At 42.6% G+C, this 27,522-nt stretch overlaps 1 long non-coding RNA gene across 1 annotated transcript in view; it reads right to left on the reverse strand.

Moving 5' to 3' along the window:
• Nucleotides 1–251: 251 nt before the first annotated feature.
• LOC134336672 (uncharacterized) overlaps nt 252–27,522 on the reverse strand; it is a 39,516-nt gene continuing 12,245 nt past the window's right edge. The window contains exon 3 of the long non-coding RNA XR_010015846.1: nt 252–478. This is a non-coding gene — a long non-coding RNA (uncharacterized LOC134336672). The remainder of the gene's footprint in view (nt 479–27,522) is intronic.

The raw sequence follows: 27,522 nt of genomic DNA on the forward strand, positions 1-27,522 counted from the left end.
TCACCTGTTGCCTGACAACAATATCTGCACGTCAGACTCATGCTGACAGGCACCTGAACAACCAGCATTGCAAATCGCAGGGCTTTCAAATATTATTTTTAGTCTTCATATGTTGTAGAAAGTGTATTTCTAGTTGATGTTGCTTATTTGAATTGAATTGACTTTATTACCTGCACCTTCACATTCATGAGGAGTAAAAATCTTTACGTTACATCTCCATCTAAAAGTGCAATGTGCAATTTATAGTAATTTGTAAGAAATAGTATGTACAACAGGACAGTCAGTATAGCATAGAAATACAATTGTATCAGCGTGAATTAATCAGTCTGATGGGCTGGTGGAAGAAGCTGTCTCAGAGCCTGTTGCTCCTGACTTTTATACTGCGGTACCATTTCCCGGATGGTAGCAGCTGGAACAGTTTGTGGTTGAGGTGACTCGAGTCCTCAATGATCCTTCGGGCCCTTTTGGAATACCACATCTGGAAAATAACGTTTTCAGAATCATTATATGCACAATGTACTGCACAAAATATTTATGTTATGTATTTGTCCATGAGATGTGGTCATCATTGCCAGCACTGACTATATCAGGGTCTTCTCCCCATCACCAATTTCCCTTGAACTGAAGACTGAAAGGCCATTTAAGAGTAAACCACATTACTGAGTCTGGAGTGATGCATAAATCAGATAAGCATGACAGATCCCTTAAGGATAATAGTGAATGAGACCGGCTATACAATGACCTGTAGATGTGCCCATCATTAAGTGCAGATTTCTTTAAATTCCCTAGCTGCCATTTGAGATTTAAACTCAATTCCTTGGGTCAGTGATCCAGAAATTGGGCTGCTGGCTCAGTGACCTGTTCACTCCATTACCAGGCCAGTTGTGTTCTATTATAATGGCATTAAATGTATGCATCCCAATTACTACCCAATCGCAAAAAGCCCATTCCCTGCTGAGAGGGCTCAGACAAATGCAATGTGATTTCATAAGCATTCCAGTCACTTCACAGTGCAAAGCAAAGCATTGTTTACTCAAGCACTGTAAAAATAAACCCCAACCTTTTTTACCAAGCAAAATTATCACACTCACCTTATAGAAAATGCCCAGTAATTTCATGATATCATGACAAAGGAAAGGTTAATACAGTGTAGGGAAGTTAAATCCATCCTGTCTGCTGCATTTTACAACGTTCTTTGCAGCGATTACTTGAAAACAAACCAAAACCGCCGAGAGACTAAGCCAGGGTAATCAGCATTGTGTAACACGCTTCCAAATAACGAATTTCAAAATCGAAAAAGGTACATTCAATCATTTATTATGAAATCAGCAAAGACGAATGATCTTGTAGTGATAAAAAGACTAATGAAATTAAATTAGCGACATAACGGTCTAACTTGTGGTCTAATAGAAAAGTGGTATAATATCGTAACTGGTATAACTATGCATTCCAATTGGTTAAGTAACTAAGTTAGTGGTCACCAAAATTATTATTCCCCTGCCTCTCTCAACTAGACTAAACAACTATGTAACTATACTAATTTGCTTCTACCACGCCGCAACCCATATGACAGATTACCATAAGAAACACACCACAAACTACAATACAGACAGACAATAGATACATGGCTTCTACAGACAGAAAATAAATAAATGGCTCATACATTATTGTTAAAATGTAACGCAAATAGAGATACAATTGTATACAATGTTCCTATTGATCCTATTGATTTAAGACCAAGCTCGAAGGGCCATTTGGCCTATTATTGCCACAGTTTCTTCATTTTCCTTTTGTGGTCACTGGAAAACTAACTGTAAAAGAACTGGACTTAAGACACTGAAGCCGCTAGAAACTGGGGCAACAGAGAAACTGCTGGAAGAGCTCAGCAGACCAGGGAGATCCAGGTTGCAAAAGAAATAAAATGCTATTTAAGCAAATTATTAGGCAGAGAGCAATGTATCATTTTAGTGACTATATTGCAAGATTTGTAAAGCAGGGAACTTAGTTAATAATCCAGATAACAATGCTTTCATATTTTTTTTAGAGTTTTCAGAGAAAAATATGTGCCAGCGCATTAGTGCCACTGCAGGGAAAGTGACATCAGAGGCTAAACGTCAGGCATGGTGTCACAAGACAGAAACACCAAGATAAAGCATGTTGTAGTGAAGGAACATAAGACCATAAGATATAGGAGCAGAATTAGGCCATTTGGCCCATCGAGTCTGCTCCAGCATTTCATCCTAGCTGATGCATTTCCCTCTCAGCCCCATTCTCCTGCCTTCTCCCTGTAACCCTTCATGTCCTAACAAATCAAGAATCTATCAAACTCTGCCTTAAATATACCCAAAGACTTGGCCTCCACAGCTGCCTGTGGCAATGAATTCCACAGATTCACCACTCCATGGGTAGGAAATTCTTCCTCCTCTCCGTTCTAAATGGACGCCTCTCTGTTTTGAAACTGTACCCTCTGATCCTACACTCTGCTACCACAGAAAACATTAACTCCACATCTACTCTATCAAGGTGTTTCAAAATTAAATGAGATGTGTTAATTAATGTGTTAATTTAATGTGTTAAATGAGATCAAACCCCCCCACCCCCATTCTTCTGAATTCCAGCAGATACATCAATCAGTCCTCATATGGTAATCCTTTCAATCCCAGAACCATTCTTGTTAACCTCCTCTGAACACTCTCCAATGTCAGCACATCCTTTCTTACATCAGGAGCCCAAAACGGCACTCAGTATTCCAAGTGAAGCCGTTTCAGTGCCTTATAAAGCCTCAAATTACATACTTGATTTTATATTCTAGTTCTCTCAAAATGAATGCTAACATTGCATTTGCTTTTCAGACCATTGGCTCAGCCTACCAACTAACATTTAGGGAATCCTGTACGACACTGTCTGCCCTTCCACCTATCTTCATATCATCCACAAACCTGGCCACTAAGCCATCAATTCCTTCATCCAAATCATGAACATATAATATAAGAAGAAGTGGTCTGAACATAGAACCTTGTGGAACACCACTAGTTACTGGCAGCCAACCAAAAAAGGCCCCCTTTCTTCTGACTCATTGCCTTCTGACAGTCGGCCAGTCTTCTATCCATGCTAGTATCCTTCCTGTAGTACCATGGGCTCTTAATTTGTTCAGCAGCTTCATGAGGGGAAACTTGTCAAAGGCTTCTGAAAATCCAAATACGTAACAACCATTGGCTATCCTGCTTGTTGTTTCTTCAAAGAATTCCAACAGATTTGTCAGGCAAGATTTTCCCGTAAAGAAACGATGCTGATTGCAGCATATTTCACCATGTGCCTCCAAGTACCCCGAAACCACATCCTTAACAATCAATGCCAACATCATCCCAACAACTGAGGTCAGACTAATGGGCCTCTAATTTCCTTTTTTCTCACTCTCTCCCTTCTGAAGAGTGGAGTAACATTTGCAAATTTCTAGTCCTCTGGAATCATTCCAGAATCTATTGAGTCTTGAAAGATCATGACTAATGCCTTTACTGTCTCTTCAGCCACCTCTTTCTGAACCCTGTGGTGTAGACCATCTTGTCCAGGTGATTTACCTAACTTCAGGCCTTTCAGTTTCCCAAGCACCTTCTCCCTACTAATGGTAACTTCACTCATTTCTGGCCCCTGTCACTTTCAAACTTCTGGCATAGTGCTAGTGTCTTCCATAGTGAAGACTGATGCTAAATACTTATTCAGTTCATCCAACATTTCTTTGCCTCCCATTATTACCCCTCCAGCATAATGTTTCAGTGGTCTGATATCTACTCTCACCTCTCTTTTACTCTTTATATATTTGAAGAAACTTCTGGTATCTTTTTTTAATATTATTGGCTAGCTTACCTTCATATTCCATCGTTCCCCTCTTTATGGCTTTTTTAGTTGCGTTCTGTGGGTTTTTAAAAGCTTCCCAATCTGCTAACTTTGCATTATTTTATATGCCCACTCTTTGGCTTTTATGTTGACTTCTGACTTCTCTTCTTAGCCATGGTTATGTCTTCCTGCCTTTAGAATACTTCTCCTTCTTTGGGATGTATCTATCCCGTGCTTTCCAGATTGCTCTCAGAAGTTTCAACTATTTCTGCTCTGCTGTCATTCCTGCTAGTGTCCTCTTCCAATCAACTTTAGCCAGCTCCTCTTCCAAGCCTCTGTAATTCCCTTTACTCCACTTTAATACTGATACATCTGACTTGCAGGGTAAGTTGCAGGATAAGTTCTATCATATTATGATCATTATCCCCTGAAGGTTCCTTTACCTTAAACTCTCTAATCAATTCCAGTTCAGTTGCACAACACGCAGTTGAGAATAGCAGATCCCTAGTGGCCTCAACAACAAACCTTTCTAAAAAGCCATCTTGCAGGCACTCTACAAATTCCCCTTCTTGGGATCCAGCACCAACTTGATTTTCCCAATCTATCTGCATATTGGACTCCCCCATGACTAGCATAACATTGCCCTTTTGACATGCCTTTTCTATCTCCTGTTGTAATTTGTAGCCCACACCTTTGCTACTGTTCACAGGCCAAAAAATAAGCATTTTTCCTGAGCTTATCACAGTTGAAATTTTGTAAGATTCACTGCTACCCTACTTACTTTGAGATTCTGCTACAGTGAAATACACTCAGTCGCCACTTCATTAGGTACATCCCATAACTAGTAAGTTGCCACCAAGTTTACTGTTTGTTTGTGGTCTTTTGCTGCTATAACCCATCCACTTCAAGGTCTGACCTGTTGTGTATTCAGAGATGTTCTGCACACTACTGTTGTAACCTGTGGTTATTTGAGGTACTGTCACCTTCCTGTCAGCTTGACCCATTCTTCTCTACCCCATTAACAAAGTGTTTTCACCAACAGAACTGCGACTCACTGAATGACTTTTTGTTCTTTGCACTATTCTCTGTAAACTCTAGAGACTATTATGCATCAAAATCCTAGGAGATCAGCAATTTCTGAGATACTCAAACCTCTCAGTCTGGCACCAGCAATCATTCCATGGTCACACTTCTTCCCCATTATGATGTTTGGTCTGAACAACAAAAGAACCTCTTGACACTGTCTGCATATTTTATGCATTGAATTCCTGTCATATGATTGGCTGATTAGATATTTGCATTAATAAGCAGGTATATAGTCATACCTAATAAAGTGGCTACTAAGTTGGCCACTAATTCTGAGGATCTAACTTGGTCCCAAGGTATCAATGTAGTTATAAAGAAGGCAAGACAGCGGCTATACTTTATTAGCAGTTTGAAGAGATTTGGCACTTCAACAAATACATTCAAAAACCTCTATAGTTGTACCGTGATGAACATTCTGACAGGCTGCATCACTGTCTGGTATGGAGGGGCTACTGCACAGGACTGAAAGAAGCTGCAGAAGGTTGTAAATCTAGTCAGCTCCATCTTGGGTACTAGCCTACAAAGTATCCAGGACACCTTTAGGGAGCAGTGTCTCAGAAAGGCAGCTTTTATTATTAAGGACCTCCAGCGCCCAGGGCATGCCCTTTTCTCACTGTTACCATCAGGTAGGAGGTACAGAGCCTGAAGGCACACACTTGACAATTCAGGAACAGTTTCTTCCCCTCTGCCATCCAATTCCTAAATGGACATTGAATCTTTGGACACTACCTCACTTTTTAAAAAATATACAGTATTTCTGTTTTTGCACGTTTTTTAATCTATTCAATATACGTATACCATAATTGATTTACGTATTTATTTTTAAATTTTATTTATTTTTTTTCTCTCTGCTAGATTATGTATTGCATTGAACTGCTGCTGCTAAGTTAACAAATTTCACGTCACATGCCGGTGATAATAAACCTGATTCTGATTCTGAGTTTATGCTTGCCTTCAAGGAATATGCCTCTCTGCTGTCCTCCAGTGGCCCTGTGATGCATCTGCATCCTGATGATGTACTCAACAAGAAAGGGAGAAAAACTAGAGGTGGAGCATTTATCGAGTTCTCTGAAAGATCATTGATCCAAAATGTTAACTTTATTTCACTCTCAATAAATTCTGTTTGTCTTGTTAAATATGTGTTTACCTCATATTTATCTTTACTTGGATTTTCACTATCCAGAGTATTTTGTTACGCTTTATGTAAATGTTGCTGTCAGAGCTAAAATGCTGGATTACTAATCTGCAACATATCCTACATGCAAGGTCCATTACATTTATGTTGTGGATAGTGCAGAAGATTATGTAAGGCTCAAGGAGGATACAGACAAGATGGAAAGTTACATCGAATTTAATTCCAACACATGCAAGGTGATGCATTTTGAGAAGTCACAGAGTGGGATGTTGATGTAAAGAGGGGCCTTGGATTTAAAACCCAGTGACTGTTCCTGTCGTGACTGTGATCAAAGTCACCAGAGAGACACTAAAGCTGGTGATATAGAAGTCTATATTCATCATGCCAAACAGACCCTCTCAGATAGTCTCACAAACTCAAAAATACATCACATTTTTATACCCTGACACGTATTGGCGCGTGGCCAAGTGGTTAAGGTGTTCGTCTAGTGATCTGAAGGTCGCTAGTTCGAGCCTTGGCTGAGACAGCATGTTGTGTCCTTGAGCAAGGCACTTAACCACACGTTGCTCTGCGACGACACCGGTGCCAAGCTGTATGGGTCCTAATGCCCTTCCCTTGGACAACATCGGTAGCATGGAGAGGGGATACTTGCAGCATGGGCAACTGCCGGTCTTCCATACAAACTTGACCAGGCCTGCGTCCTGGAAACCTTCCAAGGCGCAAATCCATAGTCTCATGAGACTAACGGATGCCTATATACCCTGATTATCAAAGGCAACAGTAGGCAATACAATAAAATTTCAATAGTTACAATGATATTGGTTACTTCAATATTTTGGATTGAGAATGCTTCCTTTGAATTGCATTTCTACAGTGGGAGACATCTCTGAATGTTCAAATACCATTGTTGGGACAAACTAATTGCAAACTTCACTGAATTTATTTACAATGGTGCAAATTATTTTAGTCCATGGTTGCCTGGACTGGATGTCTCTGCCGCAGCTCAGATCCCTTCTCCATTTTCCCCAATATCTTTCTATTCTTATCTATATACAGTAACTAATCATCTACCTTCCAGAAACAGCCTTTATTACAAAGTATGTCACTGTTATACTTCAGCACATTGTTCATGGCTTGCTGACATGCTGTCTGTCTTTTGCATTCGTGTTCTCATTCTCCGTCATCTGTAGGTCTACTCCCATCAGGAGTGGTCATCTGCGAAGCAGCAGGCTGGTGTTCATCATTTAAATTCTCTGCAATGACAATGTTAATGGGTGGACTGATCCCTTATTCTGTCTGTGAGGGTGACACAAGGTGAGTCAAATGGTTCAACCTGAATCTCGTGTTTCTACTGGCTGCCTCGCCAAGTCTGCACTCAAACACAGGTGTCATGTGTCAGAAGCACCGCCTGTGGTCCTATCCACCTGGGAGCAAACTCTGCCTTACCATGACCCAGTCACCCTGCTGTAGGAGGACCATCTGCTCTTTCTCTCTCTCTCTCTCTCTCTCTCTCTCTCTCTCTGGCTCTCTCCAATCAGCAATATGTTGCTGCTGTTTTGCTCGGTCCTCAATGTATTAACCTGATTTCAACGGTCCTTCACACCACCATATAATCGTTCTAGATTGGCTCTAGTTGTTTCTTCTTGTACACTCTCAATTTCTGTCGTCTCATGTTCTTCTGCTGCTCTTGGTCCCGTGGTTTGTACACTCATTCTCTTTCTGCTCCTTACTTTCCCCTTTCCAGTATGTCTCTACTTTGATTGCGACCATCACTGCAAGCAGCCACACTGCTTTTAACACTTTTGACTGTGTTTGGCCCCTATCTTTGGGACATCCTGACACGATTTACACACACGTTTGCTGTCCCTGTCTTGTCAATGTTATTTCTCCCTCCTGGAGTCTATGATAGCACCAGTTTGTCCACACCTAAAAATCTGCAGGGAGCTGCACTCCCTCAATCCCACGTACCTGAGGCTCACTTCTCTCTGCCGTCATAGTTTCACCTCCAGCACTGGTAATATAAATCGCCTCTCCGTTCGTGGGCAAGGGTGGATCAGTTATCGATACTGCCAACCCCATGTCCACTAACATATCACATTGCTGGCCCCCTAATAAACCTTTTGTGTCCATCCATGGTGAGCAGTACTGGCAATAGAGGCTGCTGCCAGCCATTTGTCTGACCTGGATGGTGCTTTCACCAGCTCCATGATCTGATCGGCAGCCATATCAGACAGAGAGGGTGCTGCTGTGGTTTCTGCCTGTTTCGTTGGGTAACACTCACATCTTCCTCCTTTTTGGAACAATGCCACCAGTAGCCTGAGGACATAATGTACACATCTCTTCTGGCAGTTCCTTGCTAGGTGCCCTGGTTGCTGGCACACAAAGCAAGTCATCTGTGACACCACAGCAGCTACATTTACTATAGTCACTTTATGACTTCTTTTTCCCCTTCTCTGGTCTATCTTACTGGCCTGTGATACTATCATAGGGTAGATCGATCCCACTGCTGTCCCCAGTTCTAAAATTTCCTGGCAGGATGAGCTTGGGCCTTCTGTCACCATTTTCAAGAAGACTGGATCATCCCTCTCTGGATTGTCCAACCCTAAATATTCTTCAAAAGCTTGATATTTACACTGAATAATCCATGAAGCTCTCTGAACTACTAACATTATCATTCCCCAGTTACTCGCACCTCCCCCCAGTCACTGCCTCACTTCTCCCTGTTAATGGTATTCCTGATAGTTGTCCATGTACCAACCCACACTCCCTGGGCCATATTGTCCCACATATTCCTCGGGCATTTCGCTTTTACCAACATGTGTATATCTTGTGGACGCATCTGGTGAATTTCAATCCTTACTTCGAGCTTGTGCCAGAATTCTGATTTCCCACATGCAACTTTAAGTGAGGGCTGCTCTGACAAAATGCTCTGTTTCTCCCCAGGAGAGAAGGTACAGTGAATGGTGGTAATCAGGGTCAAGGGCTGGCTGGTTTTCTCAGGATTCTTGACCTGCCATTGTCTGACCTCAATAGATCAGATATACCTGGGTAAAGCCTCTCTCTCAAATATTTCCACACTAATTACCATACTAAACAAATTATTAGGGATGGATACAAATTAAACAATACATACTTAAAGCCACAGGTATGTACAAAGCAGTCTTCCACTTCTGTACCGCTGAACTCATGCTACCTATTGTATTCGCTTTCATATAAAACTCTGTTATTCTAAGGTTTCAAACTTATTTTTTAAACGCACACACTCACAAATAAGTATACTACCATACAATCTCAAAAATGAGTATACGTGCACCCATCTGGAGTCCCAAATGGTACGTAACCACCTTTCACAACCGGTGGCCCTTTCTCACCAAACTACCCGAAAGAGTATCTGATAGGTGGTCTCTTACACACACACACACACACACACACACACACACACACACTACAATTTTACACCAAGCATTTCACCTCTCTGCCATGTTTGTGCTATTTTGTCATCTCATGGCCATTGACTTGAACAGATTGGGATGGGATGCTACCCCTAGAAGTACTCACCACCACTCCCCACCCACTTAGACTGCCGAAGTCACTGGCCACACAGTGGGTCATGAACTTATTCCAGATGAGCCCCAAATGTGACTGTGATCGAAGTCACCAGAGAGACACTAAAGCAGGTGAATGATATAAATGGACATTCTCTTGGAGACCTCCTTGGTAGAGTCCACAAACTCAGAAGTACATCACATTGTTATACCATTAAGATCAAAGGTAACAATAGGTAATACAATACAATTTCAATGGTTACAATGACCTTGTTTACTTCAATACCGTGGGCTGACAATGCTTCCTTTGAATTGCATTTCGGCAGTGGGAAACACCACTGAATGCTCAAGTATGTTTCTTGGGCAAACGAGTTGCTAACTTCCTTGAACTTGCTTCCAATCAATGGTGCAAATTAGTTAAGACCATAGTAGGCTGGATTGATGCAGGCCAAAGAACACAACCCCAATGTCTTAACATTTGGGTGATGCAATGGAACCATCTCATGGTCACCATTTTGCGCACTGTATCCCTTAGTTTTGGGCTAGTAAATCTTCAACTTACTGCCTGCAACTTACAGCTTACTTTCAGAAATTAAGGTTGGCTCTTGTTTGAATTAATATCTGCTCTATATTCACATAACTCCAGCAAACTCCTTGACATTTCCCTCAAGGTGGCAACACAGGTAGATAGGGTGGTGAAGGCATTTGCCATGCTCCCCTTCATTGGTCAGGCTGATAAAATATAATCGTTGGGAGGTTATGTTGCAACTTTACAAAACACTAGTTCGAGCACTTAGAATATTGTGTGCAGTTCTGTTTGCCACACTATAGGAAAGAAAATTGCACTGGAGAGAGTGAAGAGGAGATTCAGCGGGAAGTTTGCTGGATTAGAAGACTCTAGTTATGGACGAGATTGGATAGGCTGAGCTTATTTATCCTGCAGTGAAGTGAAGGAAACTAGGGGATGACCAGAAAGAGGTTTGTAAAATTATCCCATAAAGTAGATAGTCAGAATCATTTTCCCACAGTAGGGTTATGAAAACCAAGAGGGGATGGGTTTAAAGTGACAGGAAGAGGTTTTAAAGGGTATCTGAGGGGATAAAATTTTTACACAGAGGGTTGATAATCTGGGAAACCATGGCCTAAAAATCTAATGGAAATCAATTACTATGTTTAAGAAACATCAATAGATAGGCACTTAATAGGCAAGACATAGAAGAATACAGACCTAATGCGGTATATGGGGTTAGTGAAGGTGGGCATGGCCGTGGTGGGCCAACGGGCCTCTATCTGTGCTGTACACTGCTGTGACTCTATAAAACAGCCTGCTTAATAGTCACTACATCAAACACCCAAAAGCTGAAATATTTCTATCTACAAAAATACATTGCAGTGACTGCAGCTGGTGGTAGACCTGAGGAGAGCTAAGGTACCGGTGACCCCTGTTTCTATCCAGGGGGTCAGTGTGGACATGGTGGAGGATTACAAATATCTGGGGATACGAATTGACAATAAACTAGACTGGTTAAAGAACACTGAGGCTGTCTACAAGAAGGGACAGAGCCGTCTCTATTTCCTGAGGAGACTGAGGTCCTTTAACATCTGCCAGACAATGCTGAGGATGTTCTACGAGTCTGTGGTGGCCAGTGCTATCATGTTTGCTGTTGTGTGTTGGGGCAGCAGGCTGAGGGTAGCAGACACCAACAGAATCAACAAACTCATTCGTAAGGCCAGTGATGTTGTGGGGATGGAACTGGACTCTCTGACGGTGGTGTCTGAAAAGAGGATGCTGTCCAAGTTGCATGCCATCTTGGTCAATGTCTCCCATCCACTACATAATGTACTGGTTGGGCACAGGAGTACATTCAGCCAGAGACTCATTCCACCGAGATGCAGCACAGAGTGTCATAGGAAGTCATTCCTGCCCGTGGCCATCAAACTTCACAACTCCTCCCTTGGAGGGTCAGACATCCTGAGCCAATAGGCTGGTCCTGGACTTATTTCATAGTTTACATATTACTATTGAACTATTTATGGTTTTATTACTATTTAATTATTTATGGTGCAACTGTAACAAAAACCAATTTCCCCCGGGATCAATAAAGTATGACTATGACTTTCCCAATCTACTCTGACAAAACTTCCCAAAGCCTAGACCTCAATCACCTGGAAATGCAAGAGCAGATATTGATTGTTTTACCACTACTGCAGGTTTCCTTCCAAGCTGCACAACATCCTCACTCGGAAATGTATTCTCACCTCTGGGTCCAAAGACCATAAGACATATGTGCAGAATTAGGCCATTCAACCTATCAAGTCTGCTCTGCCATTCAATCATGGCTCACTTATTCTCCCTCTGAACCCAATTCTCCTGCCTTCTCCCCGTACCTTTTGACATACTGACTAACCAAAAACCTATCCACCTCTGTTTTAAATACACACAGTGACTTGGCCTAATAGTAGTCTGTGGCAATGAATTCCACAGATTCACCACACTCTGGCTAAAGAAGTTCCTCCTCATCTCTGTTCTAAAGGGTCTCCTTCTATTCCGAGGCTGTGTCCTCTGGTCTTTGACTCCCCGACTACATCCACTCCACACCCACTTTATCTAGGCCTTTCAACACCCAATAGGTGTCAACACTGGAACTCTCTCCCTCTCCCTCTCTCTCTCTCTCCCTCTCTCTCTCTCTCTGACAGCATTGTGAGAGCACTTTTACCCACAGGACTGTAGCAGTTCAGGATGGCTCACCGCCATCTCCCTAAGGGCAATTAGAGATGAGTAATAAACATTGGCCTTGCTAACAACACTCAAATCCTAAAAAAAATATTTTTTTAGACGGTGATTTGAATCACACTTATTAACCATTGACCCTGGAGGCTTGTGATTACCACTGGTTACTGACTGAATAAAGGCATTTATTGTTATAAGATATTTTTTTAAATGATGTCTAGATGCCATTCTGTTATCCATTACCTCTGCAGTCAATTTTGCAAATACTTGCAACGTCTTTTCATTGATTGCTTAACCAATCACAATCCTGCTCAGATGCTACACCTCCAATCTGGCTTTTGAAAAAGTATCATGTCAGTGGGAATCCGTTGCCAGCCTTTGAACATTGCTTCATTCCTTCCCTTTGATTTGTGTAGGAGATAAGAATTTATTTCCTGAAGCCCTGGATCATAGTTCCACGCCCTTCTGTGTGGTAAAATCCGGAGAAAGGTTCCTTCACAGATACACAACATGAATGAAGCTGGCAATGTTTGCAGTTATTATGCATCCATCAATGCCCTTGAATGGAGGAGCTAGTTGTGACTCTTATCTCATTGCTGAGTTCGGAGTCACATATGGACCAGACCAGGTAAAGCTAGCAGGTTTCCTCCCTGGTGGACATCAATAAGTCATGTGTTTTTATATGAAAATCCTACATTTTTATTGTTATCATTACTAAAAGTATATGTTACATATAGATTCCAGATTTACTAATTACATGTACTTAACTTCTCCACCTGGGATTTGAATTCACATCAATGGTCATGTCTGTTAGTTCAGTAACTTTTCTCCTTAGCAGTTCAGTGGCATGGAAGTTAAGTACTCCTTTATGTAGCAATATTACTGTATATGCAGCTTTCCTGAAGAGTTTCTATGTGATATCTTTCCAAAAGAGGGCACTTCAAACTTCACTGGAAACACAGACCCACCAGAATCTTCAGCCACAAACCAGTAGCGTTGTTTAATGAGAAAGGAAAAGGAAATTGATCTTTTCAGTAACTATCACTCTGATCACTTCCTTATGGTTTATGTATTGTTCTGATTTTTATTATCCCTCTGTCTTTCCAAATGCTTATTCGTTCCATCTCTTCCTCCTTTACTCATTTTCATATTTCCTTTTATCAGAAAAATAAGCAAATATTTCTTTAAGCGTAACTCTTGCCCCAGGGAGCATCAGCAATGCCTCTGGACACTTTAGTGATTTGTTCTGACAAGTGTGTACAACAGCCAATTAATGTTACCCTACCTGTTTCCTTGTTGGATCTTTTCCAAACACTTATGTTGGATAACTTGCTGCCAATTGAGCAACGGGTGGAAGGTATGAGTTTACATGTTGTTTTGAATTTATGTGGTAAAGAAGTAATTGATATTTAACAAACATTTGGAAAGATAAAGAGGTCATGTTTCCTATCTCCCTGATTAATGTAGACTGATCTAGCAAGACCATCCAAGAGGACCACAACTATGGTTTGGAGGCTTGTGTGCCTCAATGACCTGGAGAGCTATGCTCCTGGAGTCAGGGCTTTATACTTTAGCTCTTGGTAATGTCATCCAGGATGAACAGGTCACAGGGGAGAGGCCAGGCTAAGAGTGGTTCTAGTCCTCCAGGTTTGGGGGCTAAGCTCAGGACTAACAACCCCTGACTGGTCAAAAAGATTGTTACAGAAGCGGCAAAGAAGAATCCTTCTATATCTGTGTGCAATGGAATCCTCTCGTATTACCCATTGCGGCCCTGAGAAAAGGGCACTGACTGTCCACCCAGTCTATTGCTGTTCTGCTGGCATCCCTGCTAATACCCTTTTCCAGTCAGCTTTGGTCTGCTCTTTTCTCGTGACCCTGCAATTCCATTTTCTCCACTGTAATGCTTATATATCTCACATTAGCTTCTCTTCTCAAGAGACAAGAAGGAGGGAGGAGAAGATGGCGGTGCGACACAGTGCGCAAGGCCGTTCCGAATGATATCGATATGTATTAACTAGGTGGCCATGCACAATCCTGATTTGATGAAGACAGCCGTGAGAATCACAGAGGAACACCTGGAGAAACTTCTAAAATGCTCGCTTCGCTGCTGCTGCTACTGTGCGATCGAGAATCTCCAGAGGGGAAGGCCCCAAATCCTCTGCTTTGCCTATTTCCTGTTACCGGGGCCGGGGTCGAAGCGCTTGGCAGAGATGGTGCTCGGTGCTCGGTGTCGGAGAGCTGGTCGGAGGCTTGGAGTTTTCGGACAGACTCGGAGGCAGACTGTGCAAGGATGCTTCCAGTATGCTGCATCAGCAAGTTTGCGGCACTGGAGGTTCACCGTCTGCGTGAGATGATGGGACTTTTGAGAGACTTTGAGACTGTTTACCATGCCATAGTCTGTTCTTTATCAAATTACTGTATTGCTCTGCACCGTTGTAACTACATGTTATAATTATGTGGTTTTTGTCAGTTTTTCAGTCGGTTTGTCATATGTTTCTGATATCATTCTGGAGAACCATTGTATCATTTCGTAATGTATGCATTACTAAATGACAATAAAAGAGGATTGCATGTCCTCAGAATCTAAAACAAAATGTGCAGGGTAAATTCTATTATATTATGATCACAGTCTCCTATGGGTTCCTTTACCTTAAGCTTCCCCATTTAATCTGGTTGATTACACAATACACAGTCCAGAATTACCTGTCCCCTTAGTGGGATATCAACTACTCTGAAAAGCCATTTCACAGGCATTCTACAAATTCCATCTCTTGGGATCCAGCACCAATCTGATCTTCCCTATCAACTTGTATATTAAAATCCCCCATTACATTCATTACATTGTCCGTTTTACATGCCTTTTCTAACTCCCATTGTAACTTGTACCCCGGCTATTGGCTACCATTCAGAAGCCTGTATATAATTCCCATCAGGGTCTTTATAACCTTGAAGTTTCTTAGCTCTACCCACAAATATTCTACATCTTCTGATCTGAAGTCACCTCCTCTAAGAATTTGATTTTATTTCTTACCAACAAAACTATCCCACCCTCTCTGCCAAGAGCACATGTCTGTCCTTTGATACAATCAGAAGGCTGAAATGCCTGCTTCGCTGTCGCTGCTACTGTGTGGTCCAGAATCTCCGGAGGGGAAGGCCCCGAGTCCTCGGCTTTGCTTGTTGCTTAGCGGCCGGGGCGGGGTCAAAGCACTTGGCAGAGGATGGTGCTCGGAGAGGCTGTGTCGGAGGGCTGATCGGAAGCTCGAAGTTTTCGGATGGACTCAGAGTCCGCTGCAGTCGGGTGCTTCCAATGGTGCTGCATCGGCAAGTTTGCGGCGCTTGGAGGTTCATGGCAGGGAGAGTTTCTCCCTTCTACCGTCTACGTGAGATGATGAGGCTATCAGGACTTCGAGACTTTTTTTAAATCAAATTACGATATTGTTTTGCACTGTTGTAACTATATGTTATAATTATGTGGTTTTGTCAGTTTTAGTCTTGGTTTGTCCTGTGTTTCTTGTGATATCATTCTGGAGGAAAATTGTATCATTTTTTTACGCATGCATTTCAAAATGATAATAAACGAGGACTGAGTGTCCTCATAATCTAATCCAATTTTGGAGATAGTGATCATAATTCTATCTCCTTTACAAAAACATTGGAGAGAGATAGGAAAAGACAAGTTAAAAAAGCATTTAATTGGAGTAAGGGGAATGATGAGGCTATCAGGCAGGAAATTAGAGGCTTAAGTTGGAAACAGGCACCTAATTATTTAGCTTGTTTATTTCGGCTTTTTTCATAAAGATGTGCTGGGTGCGTTCTGACTACCGCTGTACCGCTGCATTCTTCGCAGCCTGGAGGTTGGGGACCACTGGATAAGAGTACAGACGGTCGCAAACATCAATATACGGCACTCGCTCGTGATATCCTGATAGTATGGCAGAGGCTCCACGAAAGAAGGCGAAGACGTACAAATTCCATCCAGAATGGGAAGAGGAATTTCTATTTACCTTGATGAAAGACAAGTGTGTATGTATGTTGTGCCACCAAACACAAACACTGACTAAAAGAGGGAATCTGGAGCGGCACCACAACACCCACCACCAGAAATTTAAAGACACCTCCCCCCAAAGAGCGCAATTCGTGCCAGGAAAGTTGAGGAGCTGAAATCAGGGTTGAAGGCCCAGCAATCATTTTTCACAAAACATGCTGCTCAAAATAAGGCTGCTATTGAAGCATCATTTCTTGTAAGTCACCTTTTGGCTAAACACAAGAAGCCTTTTACAGATGGCGATTTATTCAAGGAAGCAATGGCCATTACCGCAGAGACTGTTTTTAATGACTTTAAAAACAAAAATGACATTACAACCTCAATACATAATATACCGCTTGGCCCTGCAACAGCGACAAGGAGGGTAGAGTCACTGTCAGAGGATGTGGATATTTTTCACTACAATTTGATGAATCCCTGGATGTAATGCAAACAGTTCAGCTTGTATTTGTCAGAATGGCTTTCCAGGATTTTACAACAAAGGAGGACTTCCTCACTCTTTTGCAATTAAAGGAGAGAACAAGAGGTGAGGATATTTACAATGAGTTTAAAAATTATGTCTGTGAAAATGACAACCCCATTCATAAGTTGGTGGCAATTACTACTGATGGGGCCCCCGCAATGTGCAGTGTGCGCATTGGTTTTATAGCACTAAAAGTCAGTGCCTACTTCGGGTCAACTTATCTATGTGAAATTGCATTTTCACAGATGAAAAATTATTAAATCTAAGTATAGGAGCTGTCTTACTGACAGACACCTCACAGACTGTCTCAGATTGGCAGTCTGTAGTTATGAGCCAAATTTCAGGGAACTAGCAATAAGTATTCAGCCCCAGTTATCACACTGAGTGCAACAGTCAATTTTTATTCAGTTATTTTTCATGTTGAAATAAAATTAAATAATGAAACTTAGAATTAAAGGTGTGAAGTATTGTAATATTCTTAAAGAAAGATATGCTAGTTAGGGTTTTCTTGTTTGAATTAATTTGAAAGTTTGACAGAAGTATTTTGTGTAATTCAAATACAATAAGCCCAAATAAAAGGCCTCAAATTGGCAGTACAATGTGAGCTGTTTTTTCTCTAAACGATTTAGTAGGTAGATCTTGCCTTTCACTAAGGTCGAGGTAGGGGATCTTGGGCTTAAAAAGGTTGGTGACCACTAGTTTAAACCTTTACCAACAAATCTAGCAAACCTGTCCACAAAGAAATTGGTCCCCCTCAGGTTCATGAGTAATTCATTCATTTTGTGCAGTTCATACCTTTCCCAGAAGAGACCACAATGATCCAGAAATATGAAACCCTGCTCCCTGCACCAATTCTTTAGCAGATAAATTCATCTGCCAAATTAGCCTATTCATACCCTCACTGGCATTTGGCACAGGCAGCGATCCACAGCTTACTAACCCAGAGGTCCCACTTTTCAGCTTTCTACCTAACTCCCTCTTCAGGAGCTCTTCTCTTTTGCCACCCCTGTCGTTGGTACCAATATGTACCACAACTTCCAGCTGCTCATACTCCCCGTTCAGAATGCCGTGGACCCGATCAGAAATTTCCCTCACCCTGGCACCTGAGAGGCAACATACCACCCAGGTGTCTCTCTCACAGAATTTCCTGCCTGCTCCTCTAACGATTGAATCCCCTGTCACTGCTCCTCTCCTTTTCTCCCCCTCCCCTTCTGAGCCACAACCCCAGACTTAGTACCAGAGACCTGACCACTGTGGCTTTTCTCCGCCGGATCATCTCCCCCAACTGTATACCTGTTGTTGAGGGAAACAGCAACGGGGTACTCTGCATGGGCTGCCTATCCCCTTCGCCCCACCTGACAATCACCCAGTTGCCTGTGTCCTGCAACATGGGTGTAACTACCTCCCTGCATGTCCTATCAATCAACCCCTCAGCCTCCCAAATGATGCAGAGTTCATCCAGTTCAGCCACAATCCTCAGCGTGGTCTGACAGAAGTTGCAGCTGGATGCATTTCTTGCAGGTGTAGTCGTCAGGGACGCTGTTGGTCTCCCTGCCTTCCCATATCCCATAAGAGGAGCATTCCATAAAGTGGCGGGGGGGGGGAGTTCACAAAAGCTGCAAGGGCTGGAATCGGATAAAGCAAGTGATAATGGGAACCATTCACAGGAGAGATGGATAGGTGGAACTGGATGGGGGAGAGAATTTCATGGGCAGAACATATGGGATGGGTAGTAGGTGTCAGGAATGGAAGGGGAAAGAAAATGAGTGATGTGGAGCTGGATGGGGATATAGGAAAGGGGGAAAAAGGCTTAATTGGAGCCACAGTCATCTGCAGGAAAAGCAAGCCCTTTCTCTGTGGCAACTTATGGGACATGTTCAGCACAGCTTTGTGGGCTGAAGGGCCTGTATTGTGCTGTATGTTTTCTATGTTTTTCTATGTTTCGAATTGGGCCAGCTGATCCTCTATCCCTTTCACTGTCAGGTCTTACTACCAAAAACTTCAAAGGGCCCAAGACACGTAACAAAACTTGGTTGGAGCAGATTGGCAAGATTAAACAACATGTGGCTTTTTGGCCACTGCCTCTCAGTAACTGAAAAGACCTGGTCTTCAGACGTGAGGTTCCTCTTGGTGCTGCTGTACTTGCAGCAGGTGTGACCCATTGCCTGGCAGTCACCCAGGTTCATCTGTGGATTCAAAATGGAATGGGTGCAATGGATCATGATGCAAAAGTCTCCAGACAATTGGGGGAGGAGAAAAAATGTACCCGACATTGCCCTGTCCTGATGACCAACTTGGTGCATTACTGCATCAGACTGTGCTTGAAACCAAAGTACACTGGAAACAAGTTTCCCGATGTTCTAAGGTTCTACCTGTCCTTGGTATTACAAAATAAATTGATTGATTAGGATAGTTTGGAATGTCGTTATGTCTGGGAAATCATGTGTCATGAATTTGACCAAGTTTTTTTGAAGCAGTGACCAAGCTGAGGGCAGAGTGATAGACGTTGTCTACGTGGACTTTAGCAAAGCATTTTGTCAAGGTCCAATATGATAGGCTGGTCCAGAAGGTTAGATCATATAGGATTCAGACTAAGCTTGCCAATCAACTGCAAAATTGGCTTGGTAGTTGTACTGAATTTAATATTTCAGTAATATTGTAAATATATTGTTTGGTGAAGCATGTTTTGTCTGGTTTCATTATGGTTTTTATGTAAGAAGGGTGTGATGAATCATCCATGAGCATCTCATTAAAAGAAAAACTAAGGAAACAATTTACCCTGGGATTCCATGTATTTCTTTTGATTAGTTTATGGAGTTACAAAACATAACAGTGGTGATGAGGAAGTTTTAAAACAAACCCAAGATGACTACCTACCTGTTCAAGCACAACACATTTTTTACTTGAAAGGGGAGGGAGACATTCGAGTTTTAAAAAAAAGGCAAAGAATGGACATAATTGGCAGACAACAAGTGCAGCATTAAGCAGTGAGTACTGGGTGATGATAACAACATGATTTTTTTAAAAGCAGGAAATCACTGACTACATCAGAAAGATAGATGCATTCATTTGCTCAACAGATAACTTGATGATGTATGCTGAAAAAACTGAGCAGTATTTTGAAGCAAATGAAATAGCTGCAAAACAAGTGCTAGTGTTGCTGAGTGCAATAGTTGGAAGAGCATACAGTTTGCTTACAAGTTTAACTGCTACAACCAAACCAGCTGAAATAAGCTGTACTGATATGTGAACATAATGCAGGAACATTTAGAACCGAAACCATTGTTGATTGCAGAAGGCTTTAGGTTTCATAAGCAGAATCAAAAGGAAGAGGAGTCTATTTCAGATAACGTGGCTGAATTGAAGAGATTGTCCAAGCATTGTCAGTTCAGAAATGGGCTTAATGATGCACTAAGCAATCAGTAAGTTCGTGAAATATTACAAGAAAACATTAAAAAAACAGCTCCTAACTGAAACACAGCTCACATTTAAAAGAGCAGTTGAAATAGCTGTATCAATAGAAACAGCAGCCAGAGGCACAAGTGAGTTGAAATCAGGAATGAAAATGAGCATGAACAAAATTGCAATGTCTGAATACAAAACTGCCTGGCCAAACGAACCACTGGAGCAGGGGCTCACATACACCAGACAAATGCAGGTTTAAAAGTGATACTTACAGAAAATGCAATGAAGTAGGGTCCATACAAAGAGCATACCAGGCAGACAAAAATAAATGGACTGCACAAGGAAGAGAAAAAAGATAAAAGACCAAGTTGCAGTTTCAAAAAGAATACTAATCTGCATGACTTTTATGAAAAATCTGATAATGATGGAAGTGGCACAGGACTGGGTAGCCTTGAGGTTTACAAAGTGAAAACTAAAAAGAGACAAGGAATATGGCTTATACCAGATATGAACGGCAAAGTAATTAAAATGGAATTGGACACAGACTCAGTTGTTACAGTCATTCCACAAAATGAGTTTGAATGGCACTTCCAAGATTCTGAACTAAAGCCTGCAGATATCCAACTAAGAATTTATACTGGAGGAAAGATAACTCCTGAAGAGGGAATGACCTTTGTAATAGTATAATACAACAACCAACAAGCCACATTGGGCTTCTATGCGGTAAAAACAGGAGGGCCAAAATTGTGGGGACATGAGTGGCTGAGACAACCACAATTTGATTGGAGATCCATTCACCACTTTCATGCCTAATCCCCTGCAATAGAGTGGTATGAATGAGGATTAAGAAAGGTACTGGATGATGCCACAGTAGTGTTCAAGGATGGCACTGGAAAGTAAAATCAAGGGTAAAATATTGTTAAATGAAAATACCACACCCAAGTTTTACAAAGCCCATCCATTTCCTTATACCATCCATGATAAAGTGGCCATTGAGCCAGATCACAAGAAGGCCTAAGGGATTCTTTCCAAGGTTGAGTAGAGCCCATGGATAATGCCAGTGTTCTCAGTAGCCAAGAAGAATGGGTCTGTTAGGATCGCTGGTGATCTTAAGGTCACATCAACCTAGTTCTGAAAGTAGATTAATACCCTCTGCTCAGGATAGAAGATATCTTTGTAAACCTTTCTGGCGGGAAATTCTTCAGCAAAATGGACTTAGCTGAGGCCTACATACAGATAGAGATGGAAGAAGAGTGAAAAGTGTTTCTCACCCATAAACACTCACAAAGAGCTTTGTTCTGCACATGTACTCCAGAAAGTTATGAACTGGATGCTGCAAGGCACTCAATATTATCTGGATGACATCATTGCTACCGGTGAGGATGACAAGGAAATTCTCCAAAATCTCAAGACAGTGTTAAAAAGATTAGAAGATTATGGGCTCAGAGCCTAATGTGACAAGTGTAAATTCTTTAAATCAAGCATCACCTACTGAGGTCACACCATTGACGCACAAGATCTGTACAAGTGTGCTGAGAAAGTTCAGCAGTGGTAGATGGGCCAAGGCCCAAGGCCAAAGGATGTGTCACAGTTGCAGTCCTATTTAGGATTTGTCAATTACTACCTAGGCACTGTGCTCCACCCCTTGAACTTACCAGGAAGAAATGGCAGTGAACAAATCATTGTGAGGTGGCTTCCCAAAAGGCAAAGGAAACGGTGATGTCACTGCACTCACATATTATGATCTACATCGCTCAGGAACGCTTGCCTGCGATGCCTCGCCTTATGGTATAGGTACAGTCATGTCACGTGTTATGAGTGATGGAAGTGAACCCACCATAGCCTTTGCATCACTTCCCCTTACCACTGCAGAGAAAAATCACACACAGATCGACAGAGAGGCTTTGAGTCTGATTTGAAATGTAAAATGTTTCAACCAGTCCCTGTATGGGAGAGAGTTTATCCTCATTATTGATCATCAACCACCTGTGTCCATTTTCTACCCACAGACGCATGTTCCACTGACAGCAGCAGCACAAATGCAGAGATGGGCTCTGTTTCTTGGACGATACAATTATGAGAATGAATTCAAGAGGACAAATAATCATTGAAATGCTGTTGGACTGTACTGTCCTGTTTACCCTTGGAAAAGGAAATACCTGAAAAAGTTAGAAAAGAGAACACTCCTCTTGACGTATTCTCCCTAATGCAAATCGAAAGTCTCCCTATTATGACAGAGATGTGTCACAGCCATGGGCTCTGCTACGGGGTCTGGGCACCTGCGCAGGCAGTCTGTGAAACAGGTTCAGCAATTGCATTCGTAAGTATGCATGTTCCAGCAATTTAACGTTTCATTGGGATGGTATTTAACTCTCGTCCTCTCATTCCAGTCTGTTGAGACTTGACCCAAAGCACAGCAATGTTTACATTCCCTGCTTCCCCTTATGCTTGTCCGGGAAAGCAGACTACATTTTTGATTGACGCTGTAAAAGGACTGGTATTTATTTAGTATTTAGTTATTTCTTCCAGCCACAGTTTTAGCATTAACTTTCCATTTAAGAGTTTTAGTTAACAGCCCTGTTGGCCTATCGTTTACTGCTTTTCTTTTCCTTCAAATTCTGCAACAGTTCTCATTAAAGTCACTGAACAATGACCCACGTCATATCTGCACTATTTGACAGAAAGTCTCGACCAACAAAAATGGACCCAACAGAGAGAGAAGCTGACCTTGTCCTTCATTCTCCAGACAGAAGTTGCAGGTGGGAGAAGTGACTGAAGTAATGCAACAGATAATCTCAGGTCGTCACAGCGACAGTTCAGCCTGTCAGTGCAGACAACCAAAATCAGTTAGCAGCATCTCTGCTTTCACAACCGCAGTCCAGGAGTTTATGGCTGACGGCCATTACTGCTCTCGGAAATGCAATTTAGCATCCCTTGGCCATTTCAGTCCCACACCCAGCATTTCCCAGATCCTCCTTTTCTGCCTCCCCATCAGTCTCAGCCACCAAAACAGCGACTCCTGCAGTAGAGCAGAATGGAGTAATCCTCCAACAGGCAGATATTCCAGTCACATGAATTTTATTACCCAGTGTGAGCTGACTTTCCAAGCCGAGCCTGATTGGTTCGGCAATGATGCATGTAGACTGGTGTACATAGTGAACCTCTTAGGCGGATCCCACTCAGTATGTTCAATGCTCTACAGGAAAAAGGTTACCCTTCAGCACTGTCATTTCAGCAATTTATTGCTGAGTTAAGAAAAGTTTTTGACCTTCCAATACAGGGTCAGGCTTCCCACCAACTCCTGAACTGACCCAAGGTAGAGGGACAGTGAGGGACTATGCAGCAAAGTTCTGCACACTCGCAGTGGAGGTGGGGTGGGATGAGAGATCCCTCATCACTGCCTTCCAGCGCAGACTGAGCTCAGGGGTCTCACATGACATCACTGTTTGTGACAAGCTGGACAGCCTAGATGACCTGATTAACCTGGTCATTTGAGTTGACAACTGGGCAACTCAGTGGCATAGGGAAAGAATATCTTGAGCTTCTTACTTTTTAGATCAATGTCTGTCATCACCCAGTACCCAGTCCATGGAGAAGCCTAGGCAGGTGGGGGTGCACGTGCCTCTCTCTGGAGGAACAAGCTTGGTACTGGAGATCAGTTTCCTGCTTCTGATGTGGCAATCCAGGACACTTCTGGGCTTCATGTCCCAGGAGCCCAGCAAAAAGGGTACTAATCAGCAAGAAGAGAGTTGCGATGGGTCGGTACTTCCTGCAATCAGCTTCCCCTAGTTATGTGATGTTCCCAGCTTCCTTGTCAGGCATTTAACAACTCCAGGACAGCCAGGAATCTCATGGATATTTCTTTTTCTCAAAAATGGAGAGTTCTCAAATTTAAAGAAAATATTCATGTCAAGGCCTGAGATAGTTGACCTCTGGGCACTGGCAAGATCCATTTTTCAAAAGAACCCCTCCAACTTGTGCTTGAAGGCAAACATAGGGAACAACTCTCCTATCTGGTTAGTCACCTGAAATGCCACTGATGCTTAGCCTTCTCGGGTTATCTCGACACAACCCACAGGTTGACTGGTCCCTAATGGCACTCCAAGAGCGGGGACCGGAGTACACTGGTCCACCTGTCCGGGTCCAGGTCATGCTCCAGTCCATGAACCCCCTCCTGTGTCATCTGCTAGTGTTGACCTGTCTGGCGTTCCGGTGGAATATGCCAATCTTCATGAGGTCTTCCAGTAAACAGAAGGCCACCTCCCTGTCTACACACAGGCCATACAATTGTGCCATTGACCTCTTACCCCAAGTTAGTCCTCCCTGGGGCTGGCTCTTTCCCCTCTCTCGTCCAAAACATGGCCACGTCAAGGAGGCATTGACCTTGGGGTTTATCCATCCATCAACCTCGCCAGCAAGGGGTAGGCTTCTTTTTTGTGAGCAAGAAGGATGACAAACTCCACCCCTAAGAAATCACAGTGAAGAACTTCTGCCATGTTTCTCTGCTTGCCTCAGTGCTCGAAGATCTCCAGGTAACAACCTTATTTCCCAAGGTCTGCGCAACGATTATAGTATAATCTTGTTCATGTCCGAGAAAGGGCCAAGAGGAAGGCAGAATTCAACTGCTCCCCTAGTTACTGAGTACCTCAAGATGTCCTTTGGTCTAGCCAATGCCCTGATGTTGTTCAGGCTCTGGTCAATGATGTGGTCAGGAACACGTTGAATAGATTCATTTACATGTATTTGAATGACATTCAGACCTATTCCTGCTCTTGCCAGGAACACAGGGGCATGGCTGGAGGGTTCTCTGTTGCTCCTCAAGAATAACCTTTATGCCAAGCCAATGTAGTGTGGGTTCCATAAACAGCAGGCATCATTTTTGGGCCATATACTCACCTCCCCCAGTGAGTAAGTGGACCCAGGTAAAGTTCAGGGTGTTGCAGACTGGCCCAAGCCATCTACGGTCAAACAGGTGAGGCACTTCATAGGGTTTGTACACTCTTATCTTAGCTTCATCAGTAACTTCAGTTCCATTGCAGCTCCCATAAATGCACTCACCAAGAAGACAGCGGCAGGATTCCATTGGACAAGCGAATCAGACCGATCATTCTCCTAACTAAAGTGATGCTTCAGCACTGCCCCAGTGCTGTGACACCCAGACTCATACTGGCCAATCATCATCGAGATTGATGGATCTGATGTCAGCAATGGAGCTGTTCAAGGTCACTCTTGCAAACTTATTTTGGATTTGAACTTGTTTTGGTTTTGCATTTCCAACACCTGCAGTTATTTTGCTCCATTGCACTGTTTGACTTGCATATTCCAGTCTGCCAATTATAAAATAGGTTCCTCTTTCAATGGTGGTTGACTAAAGGTAATTATTAATCTCACGAAAAGAATTTCCACTTCTGTTGAGGTATGCTTTGCTGAACATTTTGGATAATTCAAATGATATGCAAATTTTTAGAGAATTGATATCACCTGCAGCACAAGGAGTCCCAACACACTCAACCACTGTTACACTACAATCAGGAATGCCTGCTCTTCCAGCCCTAGACTGCTTTTCAGGAAATCTAATCATCTGGTTGTCCTCTTCCTACAGGCAGAGGATAACGAGTAAGTCCCCAGAAGTAAGGACAACAAAGAGTTGGTCACAGCAGTGGCTTCAGGATTGCTTTGAGTTGGTAGACTGGGCCATTCAGCGATTCATCAGAGGATATGAATGAATATGCCACAGTTGTTACAGACTTTACAAAGGTACTTGTGGATGAGCGTGTATGCACAAAATCAGAGTCTTCCGTAACTATAAGCCCGAGATGAAACAAGAGATCTGCAATCTGCTGAAGACTAGAGTGGTTGTGTTCAAGTCTGGTGACCCAAGAAGGTACAAGAGGTTCAGGTATGACTTCCAGGAAGCTACTTCACATGTGAAGTGGCAACTCCGGACTAAACTTGAAAAACAGAAGGAAGCTAAATAGCTGTGGTAGGGCTTGAACGCCATCACTTCCTGCAAAGTAAAACTAAACAACATCTGTGACAACAAGGCTTCGCACCCAGTTGAGCTCAACACATTTTATGCTCATTTTGACTGGCAAAACATGGAGCCACCTTCAAAAACTCCTACAGCCTCTGAGGACACTATGATTTCAGTCTCTGAGAATGACATGAGAGCATCCTTCAGAAAGGTGAACCAGCATAAAGCACCTGGCCTAGACAGTGTACCTGGCCGAATTCTGAAAACATGTGCTAATCAATGGGCTGGAGTGCTTGCTGACATCTTTAACCTCTCACTTCAGCAATCATCTGTTTGAAGTAGGGTTTAATCGTTCGGATGCCCAAAAAGAGTGTGGTAACCTGCCTCAATGAATTGAATTGAATTGAATCGACTTTATTTCTTACATCCTTCACGTACATGAGAAGTAAAAATTTTTATATTACATCTCCAGCTAAATGTGCAATGTGCAATCATAGTAATTTATAATAAATGGACCAGTCAATGTAATATAGAGTACAGTACACTCAAATCAGCTTGAGTTAATCAGTCTGATGGCCTGGTGGAAGAAGCTGTCCTGGAGCCTGTTGGTCCTGGCTTTTATGCTGTGGTACTGTTTCCCGGATGGTACCAGCTGGAATAGATTGTGGTTGGGGTGACTCGGGTCCCCAATGATCCTACAGGCCCTTTTTACACACCCGTCCTTGTAAATGTCCTGAATCATGGGAAGTTCACAACTACAGATGCGCTGGCTGTCCGCACCACTCTCTGCAGAGTCCTGTGATTAAGGGAGGTACAGTTCCTATACCAGGCAGTGATGCAGCCAGTCAAACTTCCTCAAATGTCTGAGGTGAAAGAGGCCTCACAGTTATGACTATTGTCCAGTAGCACTAAGACCCACTGATGAAGTACTTTGGGAGGTTGGTCATGAAGCACATCAACTCCAACCAGAGGAGTCCATTTTGTGTACTGTCACAATAGTCAACAGCAGATGCCATTTCATTGGTTCTCTATTCAGCTCTGGAACATTTGGGCAGTGAAGATACATACATCAGGATGTAGCTGTTATTGCCAACAGCTCAACATTCAACACTACCATCCCCACAAAACTAATCAATAAGCTTCAAGTCCTAGGCATCTACCTTCTTGTGTAACAGGATCCTCAATTTCCTCACTTGCAGTCTCCAGTCAGTATAGATTGGCAACAACATCTCTTCCACAATCACCATCTGCACAGGTGCACAAGGCTGTGTGCTTAGCCCCCTGCTCTATTCACTTTATAATTA

Source organism: Mobula hypostoma, chromosome 23 (assembly GCF_963921235.1).
Source record: "Mobula hypostoma chromosome 23, sMobHyp1.1, whole genome shotgun sequence".
Classification (NCBI taxonomy): Eukaryota; Metazoa; Chordata; class Chondrichthyes; order Myliobatiformes; family Myliobatidae; genus Mobula; species Mobula hypostoma.